We start from the raw sequence: 23,360 nt of genomic DNA, 5'->3' as shown, positions 1-23,360 counted from the left end.
AATGATCCTGAGCAAAGACTAGAGCTGATCCCATGACAGTATACTCCAAGGACGGAGAAACCCCATATCGCATAGGGCAAGTGAATTCCTTTTCGAATGACCCCAATATTTACTGTGCCAGGGCAGGAGGGAAAAAAACAAAAATACAAAAAACACAAAACCTTGGACATTTATATATATATATATATATATATATATATATAATTTATATATATTTATATATATATATATATATAATTTATATATATTTATATATATATATATACCTTCATTTATTATTGTTATTATTATTTTTATTTACCTAGCTATTTTGGTCGATTTCTCTGTTTGGATGTGATTATTGAAATTGTTGTCCCCAATTATCCCTATTTTTTTTTCTCTTCCTTTCTTTTCTTTTGATATGTGCTATGCCATGTTTCTTATTTCAAGACCACGGCATGTTTTTTTGTTTGTTTTTGTTTTTTGTTTGTTTTGTTTTGTTTTGTTTTGTTTATCTGTTTCTTTTGTGGTGCTTATCGATATAGCTGGAGTCCTCACTGGATATTTGACACATCTTTTGGTACTGGTGGAGTGTTTCACCTTCTTTTTCTCATTCATTTCCCAAATCGATGATGAGAACCTCTAGAAGGATTCAGCCCATTTTCGGGGTATTAGACTCTTACCCCCAGTTTATTTATTTTCTCTTTTTCAGGCAAAACCACGCAACTTGAACTAGCTAGCCCTGCCCCCACTTAGAGGGGGAAATAAGGGAGGCATCAAGACCAAACTGATGCAAGACTACTAAGTAGTGGGTTAGATACAGAGGGGACCACATATTCTAGACGCCCTGGAGGTGAGGGAAGAGGAAATGGGAGGTAGGACAAAAACGGAGGAGTAGGGAGGACAATTTAGGGATGGGAATCCCCCCTGATTTTATGTAAATATATACCTAAAATATTATTGTCAACAATATGTAAGCCACTATGATCAAAATAAAAATTATATTATTAATAAAAAAAAGTTCTTCACAATCATGGTTATTGCGGTAAGGTTTGTGTAGTTAAAGATCCTGGTTTTGGTATAGCTCCTATGTCAAAGTCAGGGTGATTTGGCTTAGGTTTCAGAAGATCGAACATTGGCCACTCACCCTGTAACCTTTTATCCCATTTATGGAACCAGCACAGTTTTCTACATCAGCACCAAGAATCAAACTTCTACCAGGGAAGGCCCTAATGCTGTCTGGCATTGACTTGCTCCAGAGTGGGTTCATATGATTCCCTGAATACCAGGTAACAGCAACAACCTGCTTTCAGTGCAAGGTTCTCTGCATCACCAACTAATGGTGAGATGAAACCAGAAGATAATCCGTGTCATCAAGATGGTTGTTCTTATTTCAAATCTGCCAGTACTGCAGATGGTGATACTAAGATATTAAGCATCTGACCCTATGACACAGTCTATGGTAAGCTCTACCTGGGTTTTTATTCCCTTATAGAATAAATACAGAAAAATGAATTATTCCTATTTGGCCTTTTGATAGTTTACTTATCAACCAGTTGTGTTGGTCTGAAGCTTATTATTTTTATGTCAATGTCAATCAATCCTACCTTGGACCCAAATGCCTTAAGAAGTTTCTGTACTACACTTGTTATTCAACCTTCTTAATAGGTTCCATAAGTAATTTCTCATATTTTAGTATAATTTGCTTTTGGTCATTTGGGACAAACAAAACTGATGGAAGCTTATTTGACAGATAACTTTCCCATCCCCTGTGATTAAAATGAAATCATCTGAGAAAGTGTCATAAAAACCATGTTTCTTGGCTGCTTATAAAAATTGGCTTCATTGAATGTCCATTGCCATTATTATTCTCAGTTAAATTGATTTGTATTACAAAAATAAGTCTTAAGGATTAAGCATGTTGATATGATAACAATTAAGAATATTATCTGCTAAATTTGTCAATGTTTGAGTGGCTATATCTTGAAAGCAGTTAGATATGAAATAATGAGCAAGGTATAGACCTTATTCTTAGATTAAAAACCATAGGTAAGGTCTACATGTTGACAGATATTTATAGTAAGTAAAAACACACCAAAAAGTTACTAAATAATTGTATGTTCCTAAGACTATCCTTGTTCCCAATACCAATATATAATTTAAGTGCCCCTCCAATCAAGTTCATATTTGAGAATTTACTATGATATTCATAAGTCACTGAAAGCAATAAGACAAAATTATATATATATGTGTATATATATATAAATATATATATAAACATCTCCATTCACAAGTGCAATGTTCCTACCACCAATGCCCTCCTTTTCTCTTTATCTTTATTCAAGACAAACATTCTATTATTGTATTTCTCTCATTTACTAAAACTATTATGGTAGTTTTCAGCATAGCTCTTTCTCTAACTGAACTCACCACTCTGTGTGGTGAGTGGTAAGCTTTGTATTGTGGGCCAGTCCTTCCAGCCCTCATCTCTACTGTCTCTGGGTGTCATTACAATAATGTCTTTTATTTTTCTTAAAACCCATAAATGAGTGAGACTATTTGTGTCTATTTACCTCTGAATTATTTTACTCAATATTAATAGTTTCCATGTCAATCCAGGTATAGGAAAATGTCATGATTTCAGTTTTCTGACGGCTGCATAGTATTCCATTGTGTATAAGTACAATAGTTTCTTTATCCACTCATATGTTGTCAGTCATCTGGGTTGTTTCCAATTCTGGCTATTGTAAATAGTACTGAAAAATGTATGTGTGTAGAAGGCATTTTTGTGTTGTATTTTTGTATTCCTAGTGTATATTCCTAGGAGTGAAATAGCTGGGTCATTTGGGAGCTTAATTTCCATTTTTATGAGGAATATCCATATTGTTTTTATAAAGGCTAAACAAGACGGCATTCCCACCAGTAGTGAATGAGTTCCTTTCTCCCCACAACTTTGACAGAACTGATTGTCCTTATTCTTTGACATGTGTGCAGTCTCTGTAGCATGAGAAGGTACCTCATTTTTGTCTGGATTTGAATCTCCCTGGTGATTAATGATTTGAAGCATTTTTTCATGTATCTTTCATCCATTTTTATTTATTCTTTGAGGAATTTTCTGTTAATTTCTTCTCCCATTTTTGATGAGGTTAGATGCTTTTTCTTCTTCAGTTCTGTCAGTACCTTGTATCTCTTGGATATTAGCCCCTTATCTGATGAGTATTGGGTAAATAGTTTCTCCCATTCTGTGGGAGGCCTTTGTATCCTTGTCACTATTTCCTTTGAGGTGCAGAAGCTTCTCAAAGTCATGGTGTGTGTGTTCTTTTATATATGTACTTTTTATATAGCTTATGGTTCTGTAATCAATTTGGATTTGACCTTTGTGCAGGGTTATATGGATTTCTGAGTTTATATTTTTATATGTGGCTGACCAGTTGTCCCAGCACCACTTGTTGAATAGACTTTCCTTAATCCATTTTGCATTTCTTGCCCTTTTAATTGATTGTATTTCTTGGCAAAAATCTCTGAATACTCAAAATTATTCCACTGATCTGAGGGTCTGTCTTTATTCAATTCCATGCTGTTTTAATGACTATTGATTTGTAGTACAATTTAAAGTTGGGGAAAGTGATGCCATTCTTATTCTTTTTCTTAAGGTTTGCTCTAGCTATTTGTGAATGTTTATTGTTTCAAATGAATTTCAGGAGTGTTTGATCCACTTATTTGAAGAATGTCATAGATATTCTTAGAGTAATTGCATTAAGTCTGTACAAAGATTTGGGGAGTATTGATATTTTAATTATATTAATCCTCCCAATCCATAAAAAGGGTATGTATTATCATTTACTTTTGTTCTTTTTTATTTCCTTTTTTTGTTTTTGTTTTTGGGCCACTCCTGGTGGTGCTCAGAGGTTACTTCTGGCTATCTGCTAAGAAATAGCTCCTGGCAGGCATGTGGGACCATATGGGACCAGGATTCGAACCAACCACCTTAGGTTTGGATTGGCTGCTTGCAAGGCGAAGGCCACTGTGCTATCTCTTCAGCCCCCTCTTTTTCATTTCTTAAAGCAATATTTTGTTGTTTACTTTGTACAAGTCTTTTATCTCTTTAGTTATGTTTACTCCAAGGTATTTGAGTTTGTGTGGTACTAATGTGAATGAGATTTTTTTTCAAGATTTCAAACTAGCAAGTTTTTTATTTTAGTGGATTCAATTTGATTTCAGCGAAATCTTACATCTCTTTTAAAATAATATTTTATTTAAATACCTTGGTTACAAACATGATTGTGGTTGGGTTTCAGTCATATAAGAGGACACCCCCCATCACCAGTGCAACATTCCCACCACCAATGTCCCAAATATCCCTCCTCCTCACACCATCCCCACCTGTACTCTAGACAGGTTTTCTATTTCCCTCATACATTCTCATTGTTAGGATAGTTTGCAATGTAGTTATTTCTCTAACTCATCACGCTTTGTGGTGAGGTTTCATGAAGTGGGCTGAAACTTTCAGCCCTCCTCTCTTTTGTCTCTGAAAATTATTAGAAGAATGTCTTTAATTTTTCTTAAAAATTATAGATGAGTGAGACCATTTTGCGTCTTTCTTTCTCTGAGTTATTTCACTCAGCATAATAGATTCCATATACATCCATGTATAGGAAAATTTCATGACTTCATCTCTCCTGGTGGCTGCATAATCTTCCATTGTGTATATGTACCACAGTTTCTTTAGCCATTCATCTGTTGAAGGGCATCTTGGTTGTTTCCAGATTCTTGCTATGGTAAATACTGCTGCAATAAATATAGGTGTAAGGAAGGTATTTTTGTATTATATTTTTGTATTCCTAGGGTATATTCCTAGTAGTGGTTATAGCTGGATCGTATAGGAGCTCAATTTCCAGTTTTTGGAGGAATCTCCATATCGCTTTCCAGAAAGGTTGACCTAGACGGCATTCCCACCAGCAGTGGATAAGAGTTCCTACAGATAGAAATAGAATACTGAAAACAGCAAGATCAAAAAGGAAAATTACATTCAAAGGAGCATCCATAAGATTTACAGCAGCAGACATGTCACAAGAAACTCTCATGGCCAGAAAACAGTGGTGGGATATTGTGACAAGACTGAATAAAATGGAGGCTTCACCTAGAATACTGCACCCAGCTTGACTCATGTTTAGGTTTGAATGAAGGATACATAGCTTCACGGATCAGCAACAACTCAAAACCTCACAGATGCAAAACTAGCCTTAAAGGAAAAACTGAAAGGTCTACTTTAAGACAAAACAGATCAACAAACACACCAAACTTATACACAAAGATGACGTTAAATCCTATGACAATTATCTCCTTCAATGTCAATGGACTAAATGCACCAATACAGAGGATTTACTACCTCTAAAAGTCAAGCTGAAAGTCTTAAATAACCCACTTCAGATATCCGTATTTGATTTTTACATTACTCCCTGCTTTCTTTTTACTCCTCACATTTCTGAATTCCAAAAACCCAAGCTTGCTTAAAAATCCACTGTAGTCAGACTTATGTACGTTCAAGGATATTCAAGTACTAGGGGAGAGAGGAGTTTGCGAAACTCAAACAAAAAGAGATAGCATGTGGAATAAGGCAGTTGATTGCACATGGCCTACTAGTTTCAACGCCACCACTGCATTTGTTTTCCCAAGAACTGCCAGAAATGATCCCTAAGATTGCTTGAGTAAGCCTCACTACTAGGCCACACCCGGCAGCGCTCAGGGGGTTACTCTGGCTCTGCACTGAGAGTTCCTGCCAGGATCCGGGGCCCATATGGAATGCTGAGTAGCAAGGCCTGTTTGTCCTGGCTGTGTGCAAGGCAAATGCTCTACCACTGTGCTGTCATCCCAACCCCAGATCTTAGAATATCTTTATATTTAAAATATCTACAATAATTTTCCTTTAACTCACAATATTTCACTGTCTAGTTTGTGAAAATTGTCTTTGAATTTAAATAATAATATCTTTCGAAAATAAAAATTTTATTTGGATGAATTTCAAAAATAAATCCACTGTAGTTTTAATTAATGTAAGTACACATAACTACATCAACCTGACCCTCAGTGCATTGCCTCTGGTATGTTATTTCTGGCTATTAAAAGTGGCAGGGAAAGCAGCTCATTTTCACTTGGCTGGTTGAATAAGAGCCAAGAGGCTGCTCAAACCCAGGTCCATATGTACCTTCTCCTGTGACTATTTGTTTCTTGTGCAACATCCCTTCTGCCTGACCCATCCATTCTAGGATGGTACAAGCATAGTGAATATTGTGAACCGCAGGCTGCAAACAACAGCCCCCAGAAAAACAACCCCAACACTTCACCATAAAGAACTTTGTAAATACAACAGTTAAATGTGACCACATCTCTCAAATAAACAAAGGCATGCCAATCAGAGGGTTTATGCCTATCACTTAGAGACTATCTCTTAGGATTCAAGGACAAAGGCCAGATTTAAACAAGGTAAAGTCTTTATTATATAAAAATTAGTTAACAGTGCTAGAACAGAATGCCTGGAGGTAGAGTGTGCAAATGGAGGTTTAAAGGACAAATGAGAATTTTTCCAGTTGAAGGAAACAGCATAATAAAATCTCCTGAATGTCTGAAATAGATATGGTGGGAAGAAACAATTGCCCAGAGGGGGAACTGCAGATAACATGTAGGGATAGATTTAAGATATTTTAGAAACTCATGATATATTGTGATATGCCAACACTAACTTTTTATGAGTTTAATGATTTTCCCAATTTAATAAATGAGGAAACCAGTTGTTAAACATTCTGATATTTTAACAGCTGTATTAAAATAAAATTATATAAACAAATTGCTTAATAAAATATATTAGAGAATACATAAGTCTTAGTCATTGATAACTGCACTGCTATATTTTGCTATCATATGTTTGCTAATTTCTTTACTGCATCTTATTATCTGCATCATATTATCTGTTTTTGAAGTTATGTTTGTTTTGTATGTAGCTGACTCCAGTTTAATACCCTATAGGACAGGGTTTACTGCCACAAATGTTTTCTTAGCATAGAAGAAGGGGTACACCCTAATCAACAACAGTTGTATCCTTAAACCCCCCCCCTCCCCCGAACAAAACAACAAAAAACCTGTTGCAGGTGGTATGGACAGGATTTAGGTATATTCTGCCTGCCTCCCCTTATTCCTGTTCTCTTCTCAGTAAATCTTCTACACAGAGTTTAGGTTCAATTTAGGGAAGGACAGAAAGAGCCGTGATTATTAGTGAAGCTGAAAGAACTTGACTTTAATATATGCTATATATCAATAAATCTTGGTCGAAAAGACTCCCTTATACTGAAATGTGTTTTGGCAAAATCTTGATGACTTTTTCTCTATATTCACTTTCATTTTTGCTTCTGACCAATTGATGCCAGTACTTAAGATCCTGATAGTAACTAAAGTTTATTGATTGTATTTCTTAGGATGTGATGAAGGCTTCATTTGAAACTTTAACTAAACCTCAACCAATGCTATACATAATATGAAGACATATAATTTTCTCAGTTTATGACTGAATAAATAAACAAGATTTCAGAGAAAGAAATGGAGCTTATATAGATTGCACAGTTTTTAAGAGTTGAAGTCAAGAGTACATCTTGCCAGAGCTCTCACAAAATCAATTTTGTGCCAAAGGCATTGATAAAATATATAAATATTTAAATGCCACTGAAAGGCTTGAGATAGGGCTCAAGTACTCAATGTAAAGAATTTGCCTTTTTTATGTGAGGCCCAGAATTTGATGCCAGCGCTGATAAAAAAAAAGCCACAAAAAGTAAATGCGTTCTTCGTGTTTTTCTATATCTGTCATTTACAGGCAAGCTCATTAAACTTACAGAGATTAATCTCTTATTATTAAGAAAAGTATCTCGGGTTATTAGATTTGTTCTATTTCAAAAGAATGCTAATACCTCCTTCACTTTGCCCCTTGACATCAATGGAAGTGCAAAATACAAGGTCAAAAAAAGATGTCTGAGTTTGTGTGTATAGGCAGGGGGCCATAGGGCTGAAGTAGATAGGTTAAAAAAGTGAGAGAAAGTTAGAAAGTCAAGGGGTCTACATAAAACTGAGGAATTCATTTTTCAAAAAGGACTCATAGAGCATATTTGTTCTTTTGTCTTAATACAAAATTGTTACAGAGTGTTTCACTTAGGTCCAGTAAATGAGGCATGTCCATGCAATCTTATTTCTGGAATCCCTATTCACAACTCTAATTACAATTAGCACAGACAAAATAATATGGACAGTCATCTGTTTGACAAGTCAAGTGTATATATGTATTTATTTATTATTACTTAGTATAATAATAATTATTATATATTATATTATTATATATATTATATTATATTATTATAATAATAACTTATTATAACTTATTTATGTTATTTTATAATATGAATACATATTAATATTATTTTTATTACTCTAAAAAGTATTTATACTCAAATTTTAATGTTGTATTATTTTATAATATGTTACATTTTATATTATATTAATTATATAAAATTATATATGATATATACATTATGTAATTATTGTTTCTAAACTTATTGAGGTCCACTCAAATCTTTCAACCTTGTGGTTCATGCTATCAGGCCATCCCTCATTCTAGTAATTAGTTAAGACCTGTTCATTGAAAATAGAGAACAGTGCCTGCTTGTTATGGCTCTAAAGGCAAAGCCATCATCTCCTTTGATATCTTCTTAGCAGAAGCTCATAAATATCTTTTTTAAATGCTACATGACTATTTTATACCCCCCCTCATTTTTTTGGCGGGGTGGTGTCACACCTGGCAGTGCTCAGGGTTTACTCCTGGTTCTATGCTCAGAAATCGCCCCTGGCAGGCTCGAGGGACCATATGGGATGCCGGGATTCAAACCACCGTTCTTGTGCATGCAAGACAAATGCACTATCTCCATGCTCTCTCTCTGGCCTATACCTTCCCTTTTTTATGGAATGGGTGTGAGGAGGTTCTCTCAAGAGATGCTCATATTGCTGGAGGCCCAAGAGACAATCCCTGTGATTCTCAGTAAATGTGACCTTCAATTCTGAGAGAGGACCAGGAGATGCAATGCTGCTTAGAGACTGGAAGGCCAGGAATTATCTGCAGCACCAGGTATTTAGAAGCAGTCAGGGCCATATGCAATGCCTCCTGAACTACATACATACATACATACATACATACATACATACATACAGCCACATACAAGGCATGCTTGACATGCACATTAAGCCCTGTGCTACCTGTCTATCCCTGTGCTTTCTTGAGTAAGAACCACTTTGGTTCCTGTGTTTTCTTGTGTAAGAAGCTTTTTGATTCTTTGCTATAAAAAATAATGCAATATTCTACTTGTAATTTGCTTTAAATAAAGACATTTACCATCCTAAGGTACAAGTGTGGGGATTAAAGGTCATAATGATATTGCTAGAAATTCAACATTTTTCTGTAATATAGCATCTGTTTCCTGAAAAAATAGAAACTCTTCTCTTGTGGTAGTAGATAGACAACCAAAAAATACAAAAATGTTTCACAATTCTGAAACAGGTAGAATTCAACTATTTTTAAATTGAGTTATCTGCTATAAGTCACTAGGAGATTGCTATCTTCCAATTTCTAATAACCATGTGGTATTAATACTTTGGATTTTAAAATTCTACATTGGGCAATTTTTGTCAGTTTAGCTATAATCTATGTAAATATGTGTGTTTGTGTCTTTTAAATATTGCAACAATTGTATGAGAATAAAATTACAATTACCATTCTATGAATGGGTATGCTAGAGTATAGATTATTCTAAAGGTAGTAGCAGGATTCAGCAAATCTATCAGAATCTATTCAAAATCTATCATCTGATTTGTTTACTTTGTATCAGTTTATTTCAATATTTAATAAAATAATAATAAATAAAATAAATATTAGCAACAAATTTTGTTACTTAGGAACCATAATTACACATCCCTAAAAATAATTCCCAAAAAGTAAGCATTGAATTTGTCTCTACTGATAAATAATATATACAATCCTTAAATTTGACTGAATTTATAGTTCAAGTTTATGGTGCAATTTATTTCATTTTGGGAAAAGACTAACTTCAAATTATTTGCATGCAGACATACACTTAATCAATGTAATTAATGATTTCTAAAAAAAAGAGAGCTTTTCTTCCAGTGCCCTTGAGCCTCTGAGAATTTATTTGTCATAGTTTTCATTTTTCATGAAATATTTTTATTAGAATAATCTTTTCTACACCTTGCAGATAATTCATACTTTAATGACAATGAGAGCAGAGCTCTTTTGAAAACAAGTTTAAAGAAACCAAAATCCTATCTGAAGCTATTGCTACCTAAAGGGAGTAAAGGGGACACTTTTCCAAAGCTTGAGGGCCCCAATACCTAAGTGATCTTTCACACTGGGTTTAGATGCAGAACACACTTCAGACATTAAAACTATGAGTACCATTGTCACTGAACTGATAAGACTTGGTTTCACAGTGCCTTACTGTTGCCTTAAAATTACCATAGACTTTGGTATGATCAAAGCACCCCCTAGGTATCACAGCAAATGGGTATGTCCTGTACCTCCACTGTCTTACAACAGTGCTGTGACAATGGTGGCTGTAATTTAATAGCCCCACTTGCCTACTCTCCCATGAATAGGACAAAGCTATGCCTAAGAGAACTGTGAGGGAATGCAGGTCAGCATGAATGTAGATCACACATTATATAAAGCCTATCACAGAATTTTATCTTATTTTGGATGGTACATTTTCTTTCAGTTATGACATCCAAATATGACTGGAATAATCCCTTTGCACATAAACATTTTAAGTGTTAAAAATAAATATTTATATTGAATTTCCATACATATGTTGAATAATTAATAACCAATATATTTGTAAATGGTATGTTTGACTCTTTTGTATTCTAAATACAGGGATTTGTAAAACCAGAGAATATGCAAGTGTTTCATAGTTGATAAGTTAGCTCTGTATTTGTTAAGAAAAGTACTTCCTAAAGAAAACATAACCCCTTATATATGAGCACTAAGAAGTTTTTCTTATTTATGAAAACTCAGAGTATTGCCATCAGGAGTTTGAATTCCCATTTCATTCTATCATTAAACCTACATCTCTGCCTGAGCTTTCTCACTGAGGGAGTTCTTTAGACTGATACCTTAATAATAAACACTTGACCTTTATCAGAAGTGTTATATCCAAAAGAAATTATAGTTAGCCACATACTTTGAAAGAAAAACTTTAAAACTTACAAACTCAATTTGTGCTTACAAGAGTCAATACAAACCATACTATTGAGATATTCACTCTGCTTGAATGCTTGTAAATAGAGACCATTTTGGGAGATGTTCCACCCTGGAAAAAGTACCAACTTCTAGAAATCTTATTAATCTTCAACAGGTGATATGTATAGATTTTCACTAGGGGAATTTATTCAGTTCTTTCGGTGATGGTAGAGGGAACAATTTCATTATAATGATTGAATGTAATTCTTAGAAACATAGTTTGTCAACAGTAATTTCTCAGTTGATTGGAGTTTCACATTTGCAGAAACAAGTAAACCAAAAATTAAATGCCCTCTCCTGCGAATTAATGCACATTCACCTTCTTCATTACCCAAGGGCTAACATTGGCTCAGAGATATTCAGAGCTACCACAGTAGTGGAATCTTCAGTAAAAGGCATGATGAGTGTATCCGAGTTTTCTCTTTTCTTGTGAACGTTTTAAATATTATTTTAGAAAATATAAGTATGGATTGTCTTATTTATCTTCTGAGACATATATTATAAAGAAGGCGGTGTAGTCAGATTCCAGGATAGTAGAGAGCTGAGATTCAAAAACCATTCACAATCCACTTTTTGGGGAATAACCAACAACTCTTTATTTTAGATGGGGAAGGGATATTTATAATGTGTCTCAGCTCATCATGTTAGAAGGAAAACTGGAGAAGTAGACAAAGAGGATACAATCAGGTAATGAGAAAAGCAAGATAAGTGCTCTGCTTAAGGGCAAGACAAGATGTATACTCTGTTTAAAATAAAAACAGGACGAGGGCTCTATTTGGGCAGGAAAACAAGTTGTTTGCTCTGTTAGGCTCTGTGAGTTTAGCTTCACGTCTCCCCTTTTTTTGTTTGCTAAACACAAAAATTTGAGATGAGTTAGATAGGCTGTGCTCTATGGTTCTCTGCAAAATCAGTAGTACCAGAGCTGCCAATAACAGTAGTGAGCAGACCATTATACTCAGAACATAGCTTTAGGCATGATAAAAGTGGCTGTGATTTTTGCATTGACACAGTCAAAACTGGGAAAATGAAAGGAAAAGAAAAGAAAAGAAAAGAAAAAGCCTTTAACCTAGATAATAGGAGGGTGGCTTTTCTTGGGAAGCACATTGTCGTTTGCAGGCTTCAGATCAGTCTATATAGGTTGCCTAATCCTAGGTCCTTCTTTCCTAGGGGAAAATAAAGGATCCCTTTCCCCCATTACCTTCTCTTTGGTGGCTATTAGAGATTACATTGGAGTCCTTGGGGTTCTCTCACAAGTCCTATTTCGTTCTCATGGTATCACAAAGCATGTCTAGTCATAAGTTGCTGCCAGGGCATCACAAAGCATGCCCTGGTTGCAATTTATTGCTAGAATGGCAAAATCTTGTCTATGTTTTTCTCATCGCCAGGGTGGCCTGAAACCTGTCCCTGGCTCTGTTGATGAGACCCAAAATTTGGGGTTGTATGACCAACCTCAGTGTCAATGAACCTTAAATTAAGCCAATATATGACAAGTTCTCAGGGTTTAGGGCCCATCTGCAAGACAAGCATTTTACAGTTCCTATTCCTAGTAGATGAGAACTCCTCTTTTTCATCAGATATCTCCACTTTATCGGATCCATGCAAAACGTAAAAAAAGGATATTAGCACAGGTATTACTGGAGCACCAGGGTTAGGTAATAATATCTATCCATGAAAAGATACCATACTTTATAATCCCCGATACATAAACAACATTGCTCCCCAGGAAATACCCATGTTCTTTTTTATTGTTGAACAAGTCCAAAGCTATAAAACTGTTCCTCAATAAAGAAATAAGATACTCTCCCCTTGTCTATTGATCAAGTCCAAGGTGGGTACACTCTGGAATACTATTTCAGCTAAGGAAGTGATCTATCAGTAGAGAACATCCAGGGAGGCAATGGGATTGTCCTACAGCTGGTGAAATCATGGGACAAAATCATTCTGGTTTTCAAGTGACAATCCACTTTGACACGAGGCTGAAATGATATGGGGTAGGTAGTGGGATTGTGTGGGATTGGGGTGGTGACCCAGGTCACATGGAGTGTTGAGTTGTAGGGTTAATGGGGTTTAATGGAGAAAGCAAAAAATTCTGGGATAGGTGAGCATAGGAAAACAATAGGAAGGTTTTGGTTTTGCTAAGTAGTTGGTGGGGAGGGGGATTGTGAAAAGGCTTTGTACAATAGAGACATATGATTTGACTACAAACATAGACACACATGGAAACACATGCATAGTTGATTGATTAACTTCTTGCATCTGTATAACACATCCTCCTAGAATAGTAGGTAAGAATGAACCATAGCACTTTTTTTTAATAATTATCTTTATTTAAACACCGTGATTAAAAACATGATTATAGTTGTATGATTACAGTCATGTAAAGAACACCCCCTTCACCAGTGCAACATTACCACCACCAATTTCCCAGATCTCCCTCCTCCCCACCCCCCACACCTGTACTCGAGACAGGCTTTCTACTTCCCTCATTCATTCACATTGTTATGATAGTTTTCAGTGTAGTCATGTCTCCAACTGCACTCATCACTCTATGTGATGAGCTTCATGTCATGAGCTGCACCTACCAGCCCTCATCTCTCTTGTCTCTGAGATGCTGTTAAAAATGTCTCTCATTTTTCTTAAAACTCATAGATGAGTGAAATCATTTTGCATCTTTCTCTCTCCCTCTGACTTACTTCACTCAGCATAATAGATTCCATGTACATCCATGTATAGGAAAATTTCATGACTTCATCTCTCCTGATGGCTACATAGTATTCCATTGTGTATATGTACCACAGTTTCTTTAGCCACTCATCTGTTGAAGGGCATCTTGGTTGTTTCCAGAGTCTGGCTATTGTAAATAGCGCTGCAATGAATATATATATATATATATATATATATATATATATATATATATATATATATATATATTCATTGAACCATAGCACTTTTTAAAGATAAAGCCAACACATAAGGTGGAAAGGAAATTCTTACCCAGTTTTTGAAATAGTTAATTCCTAGGAATTAGTGCTAGTTAGGGTAGACTTGGCTGTAAAAGTATTATAGGTTAGAATGTGCATACATAATTCTCAGCTTTTTCATACCTGTGATATGCATACCACAAAGGATTTTTTTCATAAATTGCTAACCATTCTTATACTGAGCATTATAATATTAGTCTAGAGCACCTAGTCCTGTAATATGAGTTTAGAGCATCCAAGTTTTTTTTCTATAGCCTTCTGTGAACAAAAACTTTAGAATATAGTTGTTGAATGCCTAATTTAAAAGTAAGTTGCTAAAACAATCTTATAATGAGCATTATATAATCGTCTAGAACATCTAAGTTTTTTCCATAGACTTCTGTGGACAAAAATATTAGAACATCTTGCAAATATACTTACATTGATTATAAGTTGTTAAAACATTCTTATAATGAGCATTGTATTAAGAGTCTATAGCATCCAAGTTTCTTTTTCATAGATTTCTGTGAACAAGACCATTAGAACTTTTTAAAAGAAGAGGTTCATTTTTCATCCCAAAACTGAGGCACTAAGGGGCTTCAAGACAACATTGCTATTAGTTATGGGCAACTCAGGTGCAGGCAGTTCTGAGCGCATCTTTTCCTCTTTGGATTACTTCCCTCATGAGGCTTCATGTTGAAAGAGCTAGAGGCCTTTCTGAGTCTTGATGTATTTGACTTCTGATCAGGCATATTGGGACCAGAGTTTCTTGGTAGGACTGCCATCTATGAAAATATAAGCCTTTGTCTTAGATGAGGGGGTTACTTGCTTCTTATTTTTTGTGAATTTTTTATGTAGATAGGTGAATTAACTTTTCTGAGCCTGTGGATCTCCTTATAAGTGTCATTCAGCAACTATATAAGACTTTCCTGAGGTAAATTCAAGAAATTTAAACAAAACATCAGGGATACGAAGTCAAATGGTGGCATACCTCTTTTTATGTTTTTCCCCCCAAGAGAGAGTACAGACACAGTCTCCCACTAACACAAATTATTCAGTTGATTTTCCCACATTTGGGGAAATTGCAGGGGTCAGCACATCCTGAGTGCAATGGATAATTCTTACCCTGGGAAAACCACCTTCATGATCATGGTATCTCCCCTGCCAGCTAAGTATCTTTTTATGTTTTCAATAATTGAGTTTTGAGGGTCCTATGAGCAAATTCAATGGTGCCTTGTCACTGAAGATTGTAAGGTATACCAGTGACATGTTTGATTTGTCATTTTTAATGTGGGCTGGGCCATTATCTGTTTTGATGTTATGGGAAATGACCTTGACAGAAAAACATTGAATCAAAAAGGAACAAATGGCTTTAGCTCTTTCAGAAGAAATAAAGACAGTCTATATAAAATGAAGAGTGTCAACTACTACATGAAAAAAGGTTTGCTTGGAAAATGGTTAACATGTGTAACATCCATCTGCCATAGTTAATTGTCTGCAGACCTCAGGGGTTAGCTATATATAATGTAATGGAGTGCAGATTGGACATGCACAAACTATTTGTCTGGTTGTCTCCATGGAATACAATAATGTATATGAAGTCAGTGAGTGTGTGTAGGGCATGTTGCTCTTACACAGGTGATGTAAAAACAGGTGCTGCCAGGTGATCAGCAGTTTCATTTCCTTGTACCATTGGCCAGGAAAGTTAGGCTGAGATCTAATATAAGTAGTTAAAATAGGTTCTAAGCACTTTTATAAAAGGGCCTGTAATTTCTGAAATAATTCCTGAACCATGTGATGATGGGCATTTAGGGAAGGAGTGACAATTTCAGGGATAAGGCCAATCATGTATGCTGAATCACTCACCACTTTATACAGGCCTGACACATGGAAGAGTAAATAAATTAAAGTGGAAAGTTCTACTTGGTTTGGGGCAAAACTATAATTTGAAAATATTGTGGTCAGTGAGGGGTCAACAATCCCACCTTTATTTTATAATGAGCCATCATTATTAGGATGATAGAGCATTAGGAATGGGGAAAGAACAAATGTTAGAAGAAACTACAAAAGATATTCTTCTGAAAAAAATATAGGCTTTTACAGCTGGGTATAGAAGGAAATTTCTCCTGAGAAATCAGATAAAGTTCTTTTAAGGACATGACTGAAGGTCAAAGTGTCTTCAATTTCCTTTTTTATGGTAATGAATAAGACAATGACTTGAGGACCATAGCCCAGTAGAACATGCACCATCAGTCTGCCATTAATTATAAGTGAAGCTATTAACTTCAAATATTGCACAAGAGTATGAGGTTGTTTGTTGTGTAAGTATAGCCAATCTAATAGAAAAAATAACTGAACTATCACTAAGATAGGTAATTGGGGTGTATAAAATAGTAATAACCAATAACATAGTCAGAGGTAAACCTGGAGACATAGAACTTTTGGAGCAAGTCCATACAAAATTCTAATTTCTTTTGAGCTTTGGGTGTTAATTGCTTTAGTCTATGCTGGGTGAATCCACTTCAAGGATGAGAAATAAGTTAGTAAGCTCTAAGTTGGTAATTCCAAAGGAAGATGGATCCAATTAAAGTCTCCTATAATTTTTTTAAATAATTAAGGCAGGGGTCTCAAATTCGTGGCCTGCGGGTCGTTTGCGGCCCTCCATACAATATTTTGCGGCCCATGGCCGGTCTTCAAATACAGCAGTATTCTCTTTTTTTTTTTTTTTTTTTTTTTAAGATAAATTTTTTTTTATTTATTTTTTTTTAATTTTTTTTTATTTAAACACCTTGATTACATACATGATTGTGTTTGGGTTTCAGTCATAAAAGGAACACCACCCATCACCAGTGCAACATTCCCATCACCCAAGTCCCAAATCTCCCTCCTCCCCACCCAACCCCCGCCTGTACCCTAAACAGGCTCTACATTTCCCTCATACATTCTCAATATTAGGACAGTTCAAAATGTAGTTATTTCTCTAACTAAACTCATCACTCTTTGTGGTGAGCTTCCTGAGGTGAGCTGGAACTTCCAGCTCTTTTCTCTTTTGTGTCTGAAAATTATTATTACAAGGGTGTCTTTCATTTTTCTTAAAACCCATAGATGAGTGAGACCATTCTGCGTTTTTCTCTCTCTCTCTGACTTATTTCACTCAGCATAATAGATTCCATGTACATCCATGTATAGGAAAATTTCATGACTTCATCTCTCCTGACAGCTGCATAATATTCCATTGTGTATATGTACCACAGTTTCTTTAGCCATTCGTCTGTTGAAGGGCATCTTGGTTGTTTCCAGAGTCTTGCTATGGTAAATAGAGCTGCAATGAATATAGGTGTAAGGAAGGGGTTTTTGTATTGTATTTTTGTGTTCCTAGGGTATATTCCTAGGAGTGGTATAGCTGGATCGTATGGGAGCTCGATTTCCAGTTTTTTGAGGAATCTCCATATCGCTTTCCATAAAGGTTGAACTAGACGGCATTCCCACCAGCAGTGGATAAGAGTTCCTTTCTCCCCACATCCCCGCCAACACTGTTTATTCTCATTCTTTGTGATGTGTGCCATTCTCTGGGGTGTGAGGTGGTATCTCATCGTTGTTTTGATTTGCATCTCCCTGATGATTAGTGATGTGGAACATTTTTTCATGTGTCTTTTGGCCATGCATATTTCTTCTTTGTCAAAGTGTCTGTTCATTTCTTCTCCCCATTTTTTGATGGGGTTAGATGTTTTTTTCTTGTAAAGTTCTGTCAGTGCCTTGTATATTTTGGAGATTAGCCCGTTATCTGATGGGTATTGGGTGAATAGTTTCTCCCACTCAGTGGGGGGCTCTTGTATCCTGGGCACTATTTCCTTTGAGGTGCAGAAGCTTCTCAGCTTAATATATTCCCATCTGTTAATCTCTGCTTTCACTTGCTTGGAGAGTGCAGTTTCCTCCTTGAAGATGCCTGTAATGTCCTGGAGTGTTTTGCTTATGTGCTGTTCTATATATCTTATGGTTTTGGGGCTGATATCGAGGTCTTTAATCCATTTGGATTTTACCTTCGTACATGATGTTAGCTGGGGGTCTAAGTTCAATTTTTTGCAAGTGGCTATCCAATTGTGCCAACACCACTTGTTGAAGAGGCTTTCCCTGCTCCATTTAGGATTTCCTGCTCCTTTATCAAAAATTAGATGGTTGTATCTCTGGGGAACATTTTCTGAGTATTCAAGCCTATTCCACTGATCTGAGGACCTATCCTTATTCCAATACCATGCTGTTTTGATAACTGTTGCTTTGTAGTACAGTTTAAAGTTGGGAAAAGTAATTCCTCCCATATTCTTTTTCCCAATGATTGCTTTAGCTATTCGAGGGTGTTTATTGTTCCAAATGAATTTCAAAAGTGTCTGATCCACTTCTTTGAAGAATGTCATGGGTATCTTTAGAGGGATGGCATTAAATCTGTATAATGCCTTGGGGAGTATTGACATTTTGATGATGTTAATCCTGCCAATCCATGAGCAGGGTATGTGTTTCCATTTCCGTGTGTCCTCTCTTATTTCTTGGAGCAGAGTTTTATAGTTTTCTTTGTATAGGTCCTTCACATATTTAGTCAAGTTGATTCCAAGATATTTGAGTTTGTGTGGTACTATTGTGAATGGGGTTGTTTTCTTAATGTCCATTTCATCCTTATTACTATTGGTATATAGAAAGGCCATTGATTTTTGTGTGTTAATTTTGTAGCCTGCCACCTTGCTATATGAGTCTATTGTTTCTAAAAGCTTTTTGATAGAGTCTTTAGGGTTTTCTAAGTAGAGTATCATGTCATCTGCAAACAGTGAGAGCTTGACTTCTTCCTTTCCTATCTGGATTCCCTTGATATCCTTTTCTTGCCTAATCGCTATAGCAAGTACTTCCAGTGCTATGTTGAATAGGAGTGGTGAGAGAGGACAGCCTTGTCTTGTGCCAGAATTTAGAGGGAAGGCTTTCAGTTTTTCTCCATTGAGGATAATATTTGCCACTGGCTTGTGGTAGATGGCCTTCACTATATTGAGAAAGGTTCCCTCCATTCCCATCTTGCTGAGAGTTTTGATCAAGAATGGGTGTTGGACCTTATCAAATGCTTTCTCTGCATCTATTGATATGATCATGTGGTTTTTATTTTTCTTGTTATTGATGTTGTGTATTATGTTGATAGATTTACGGATGTTAAACCAGCCTTGCATTCCTGGGATGAAACCTACTTGATCGTAGTGGATGATCTTCTTAATGAGGCATTGAATCCTATTTGCCAGGATTTTGTTGAGGATCTTTGCATCTGCATTCATCAGTGATATTGGTCTGTAATTTTCTTTTTTGGTAGCGTCTCTGTCTGGTTTAGGTATCAAGGTGATGTTGGCTTCATAAAAGCTATTTGGAAGTGTTTCTGTTTGTTCAATTTCATGAAAGAGTCTTGCCAAGATTGGCAGTAGTTCCTCTTGGAAAGTTTGATAGAATTCATTAGTGAATCCATCTGGACCTGGGCTTTTGTTTTTCGGCAGACATTTGATTACTGTTTTAATTTCATCAATGGTGATGGGGGTGTTTAGATATGCTACATCCTCTTCCTTCAACCGTGGAAGATTATAAGAGTCCAAGAATTTATCCATTTCTTCCAGGTTCTCATTTTTAGTGGCGTAGAGTTTTTCAAAGTAGTTTCTGATTACCCTTTGAATCTCTGTCATATCAGTAGTGATCTCTCCTTTTTCATTCCTGATACGAGTTATCAAGTTTCTCTCTCTCTCTTTCTTTGTTAGGTTTGCCAGTGGTCTATCAATCTTGTTTATTTTTTCAAAGAACCAACTTCTGCTTTCGTTGATCTTTCGGATTGTTTTTTGAGTTTCCACTTCGTTGATTTCTGCTCTCAGCTTTGTTATTTCCTTCTGTCTTCCTATTCTTGGGTCCTTTTGTTGAGCATTTTCTAGTTCTATTAGCTGTGTCATTAAGCTACTCAGGTAAGCTCCTTCTTCCTTCCTGATGTGTGCTTGCAAAGCTATAAATTTTCCTCTCAGTACTGCTTTTGCTGTGTCCCATAAGTTCTGAGAGTTTGTGTCTTTATTGTCATTTGTTTCCAGGAACCTTTTGATTTCCTCCTTGATTTCATCTCGGACCCACTGGTTATTGAGCATGAGGCTGTTTAACTTCCAGGTGTTAAAGTGTTTCTTCTGAGTCCCTTTGGAGTTCACAAATAATTTCAGAGCCTTGTGGTCAGCGAAGGTAGTCTGCAAAATTTCTATCCTCTTGATCTTATGGAGGTATGTTTTATGTGCCAGCATGTAGTCTATCCTGGAGAATGTCCCATGTACATTGGAGAAGAATGTGTATCCAGGTTTCTGGGGATGGAGTGTCCTATATATATCCACTAGGCCTCTTTCTTCCATTTCTCTCCTCAGGTCTAGTATATTCTTGTTGGGTTTCAGTCTGGTTGACCTGTCCAGTGTTGACAAAGCCGTGTTAAGGTCCCCCACAATTATTGTGTTGTTGTTGATATTATTTTTCAGATTTGTCAACAGTTGTATTAAATATTTTGCTGGCCCCTCATTCGGTGCATATATGTTTAGGAGAGTGAATTCTTCCTGCTCTACGTACACCTTGATTAATATAAAATGTCCATCTTTGTCCCTTACAACCTTCCTGGGTATAAAGTTTGCATTATCTGATATTAGTATGGCCACTCCAGCTTTTTTATGGGTGTTGTTTGCTTGGATAACTTTTCTCCAGCCTTTTATTTTGAGTCTATGTTTGTTCTGACTATTCAGGTGCGTTTCTTGTAGGCAGCAGAAGGTTGGATTGAGTTTTTTGATCCATTTAGCCACTCTGTGTCTCTTAACTGGTGCATTTAGTCCATTGACGTTGAGAGAAAGAATTGTCCTGGGATTTAACGCCATCTTTATTTCAAAATTTGGTGTGTCTTTTGGGTAGTCTTGTCTTAGATTAGGTCTTTCAGTTTTTCTCTTAAGACTGGTTTTGTGTCTGTGAAGTTTCTGAGCTGTTTTTTGTCTGTGAAACCATGTATTCTTCCATCAAACCGGAAAGTGAGTTTTGCTGGGTATAGTATTCTGGGTGAAGCATTCATTTCATTCAGTCTTGTCACAATATCCCACCACTGCTTTCTGGCATTGAGCGTTTCTGGTGACAGGTCTGCTGTAAATCTCAGGGAAGCTTGCTTGAACATGATTTCCCCTTTTGATCTTGCTGTTTTCAGAATTCTGTCTCTATCTGTGGGATTTGTCATTGTGACTAGGATGTGTCTTGGGGTGGTTTTTCTGGGGTCTCTTTTGGTTGGTACTCTTCGGGCATGCAGGATTTGATCACATATATTCTTTAGCTCTGGAAGTTTCTCTTTAATGATGTTCTTGACCATTGATTCTTCCTGGAAATTTTCTTCCTGGGTCTCTGGGACTCCAATGATTCTTAAGTTGTTTCTGTTGATCTTATCATAGACTTCTATTTTCGTCTGTTCCCATTCTTTGACTATTTTTTCCATTGTCTGCTCATTTGCTTTAAGTTTTTTGTCCAATCTCTCCTGCTGTATGGAATTGTTATGAATCTCATCTTCCACAGCACCAAGTCTATTCTCAGCTTCTGATACCCTGTCCCAGAGCTTATCCATTTTGTCATTCACTTCGTTTACTGACTTTTTCAGTCCTGTTAGTTGACATGTTATTTCAGTTTGGAGTTTTGTCATTTCTGCCTTCATATTTTCTTGGTTCTTATTAGTGTTCTGTTCAACTCGATCCATGGTTTCTTGGAGTCTGTTGAGCACCTTCCATATTGCTAGTCTAAAGTCCTTATCTGAGAGATTGATTAGTTGTTCAGTCATTATCTGGTCCTCAGAATTGTCATCTTCATTCTCTATGTCTGATGCTGGCCTGCGTTGTTTCCCCATTGTCACACTTGTATTGTGGGTTTTTCTACGTGTTGTAGTGGTATTCATTGTCTATATGATGTAGGCAGCACACTCCTCTGGCTCCTCCCTTTCTGGATGGGCTGACTTGCCTCTAAGGGAGGGGAGTCCTCCGTGGATGAAGCCTCACACTGGGTCAAATCTTAGGCCCGAGCATGCAACAGAGAAGACAGTCCAGAGAGAAATGTTTGCTTCTGTGATATAGCGCCGTTCTTAGTGTGATTTTTCCTTCTTGTTGCAATGGAGTTCTTTCCTTAGAAAGAGTGCACGGCCGCGTAGCGAAGCGGAGCCTCTTTTTGCCCCACTCGCAAGAGTTTCACGCAAGAGGACAGTAGACAGACATAGACAGGTCACACTCACAGTCTTTCACAGCTGAGCCCCACTGGGCCGGTGTACTTTCGCGGATTTTCCCCGCCTGGTGTCACACACAGGGAGCCAGCTTTTGCAAAGGTTAGCCGGTTTTTATGCTCTGAAGTCCCTCCCTGAAAATGGCGTCTGGGCGAGCGAGGTTTCTGGAGGCTCTTTTTGCCCCACTCGCAAGAGTTTCACGCAAGAGGACAGTAGACAGACATAGACAGGTCACACTCACAGTCTTTCACAGCTGAGCCCCACTGGGCCGGTGTACTTTCGCGGATTTTCCCCGCCTGGTGTCACACACAGGGAGCCAGCTTTTGCAAAGGTTAGCCGGTTTTTATGCTCTGAAGTCCCTCCCAGAAAATGGCGTCTGGGCGAGCGAGGTTTCTGGAGGCTCTTTTTGCCCCACTCGCAAGAGTTTCACGCAAGAGGACAGTAGACAGACATAGACAGGTCACACTCACAGTCTTTCACAGCTGAGCCCCACTGGGCCGGTGTACTTTCGCGGATTTTCCCCGCCTGGTGTCACACACAGGGAGCCAGCTTTTGCAAAGGTTAGCCGGTTTTTATGCTCTGAAGTCCCTCCCAGAAAATGGCGTCTGGGCGAGCGAGGTTTCTGGAGGCTCTTTTTGCCCCACTCGCAAGAGTTTCACGCAAGAGGACAGTAGACAGACATAGACAGGTCACACTCACAGTCTTTCACAGCTGAGCCCCACTGGGCCGGTGTACTTTCGCGGATTTTCCCCGCCTGGTGTCACACACAGGGAGCCAGCTTTTGCAAAGGTTAGCCGGTTTTTTC

At 37.0% G+C, this 23,360-nt stretch overlaps 1 non-coding gene and 1 pseudogene across 1 annotated transcript; both read right to left on the bottom strand.

Moving 5' to 3' along the window:
- The window catches only part of LOC125995012 (glutathione reductase-like), an 89,999-nt pseudogene that overhangs the window by 32,343 nt on the left and 34,296 nt on the right, over positions 1 to 23,360 (bottom strand).
- LOC125995148 (U1 spliceosomal RNA) lies at positions 15,296 to 15,459 on the bottom strand. The gene has a single exon (XR_007490737.1). It is a non-coding gene; the product is annotated as a U1 spliceosomal RNA (small nuclear RNA).

This window comes from Suncus etruscus, chromosome 17 (genome assembly GCF_024139225.1).
Source record: "Suncus etruscus isolate mSunEtr1 chromosome 17, mSunEtr1.pri.cur, whole genome shotgun sequence".
NCBI classification, from domain to species: domain Eukaryota; kingdom Metazoa; phylum Chordata; class Mammalia; order Eulipotyphla; family Soricidae; genus Suncus; species Suncus etruscus.
This window is presented reverse-complemented; position numbering and strand designations above follow the sequence as displayed.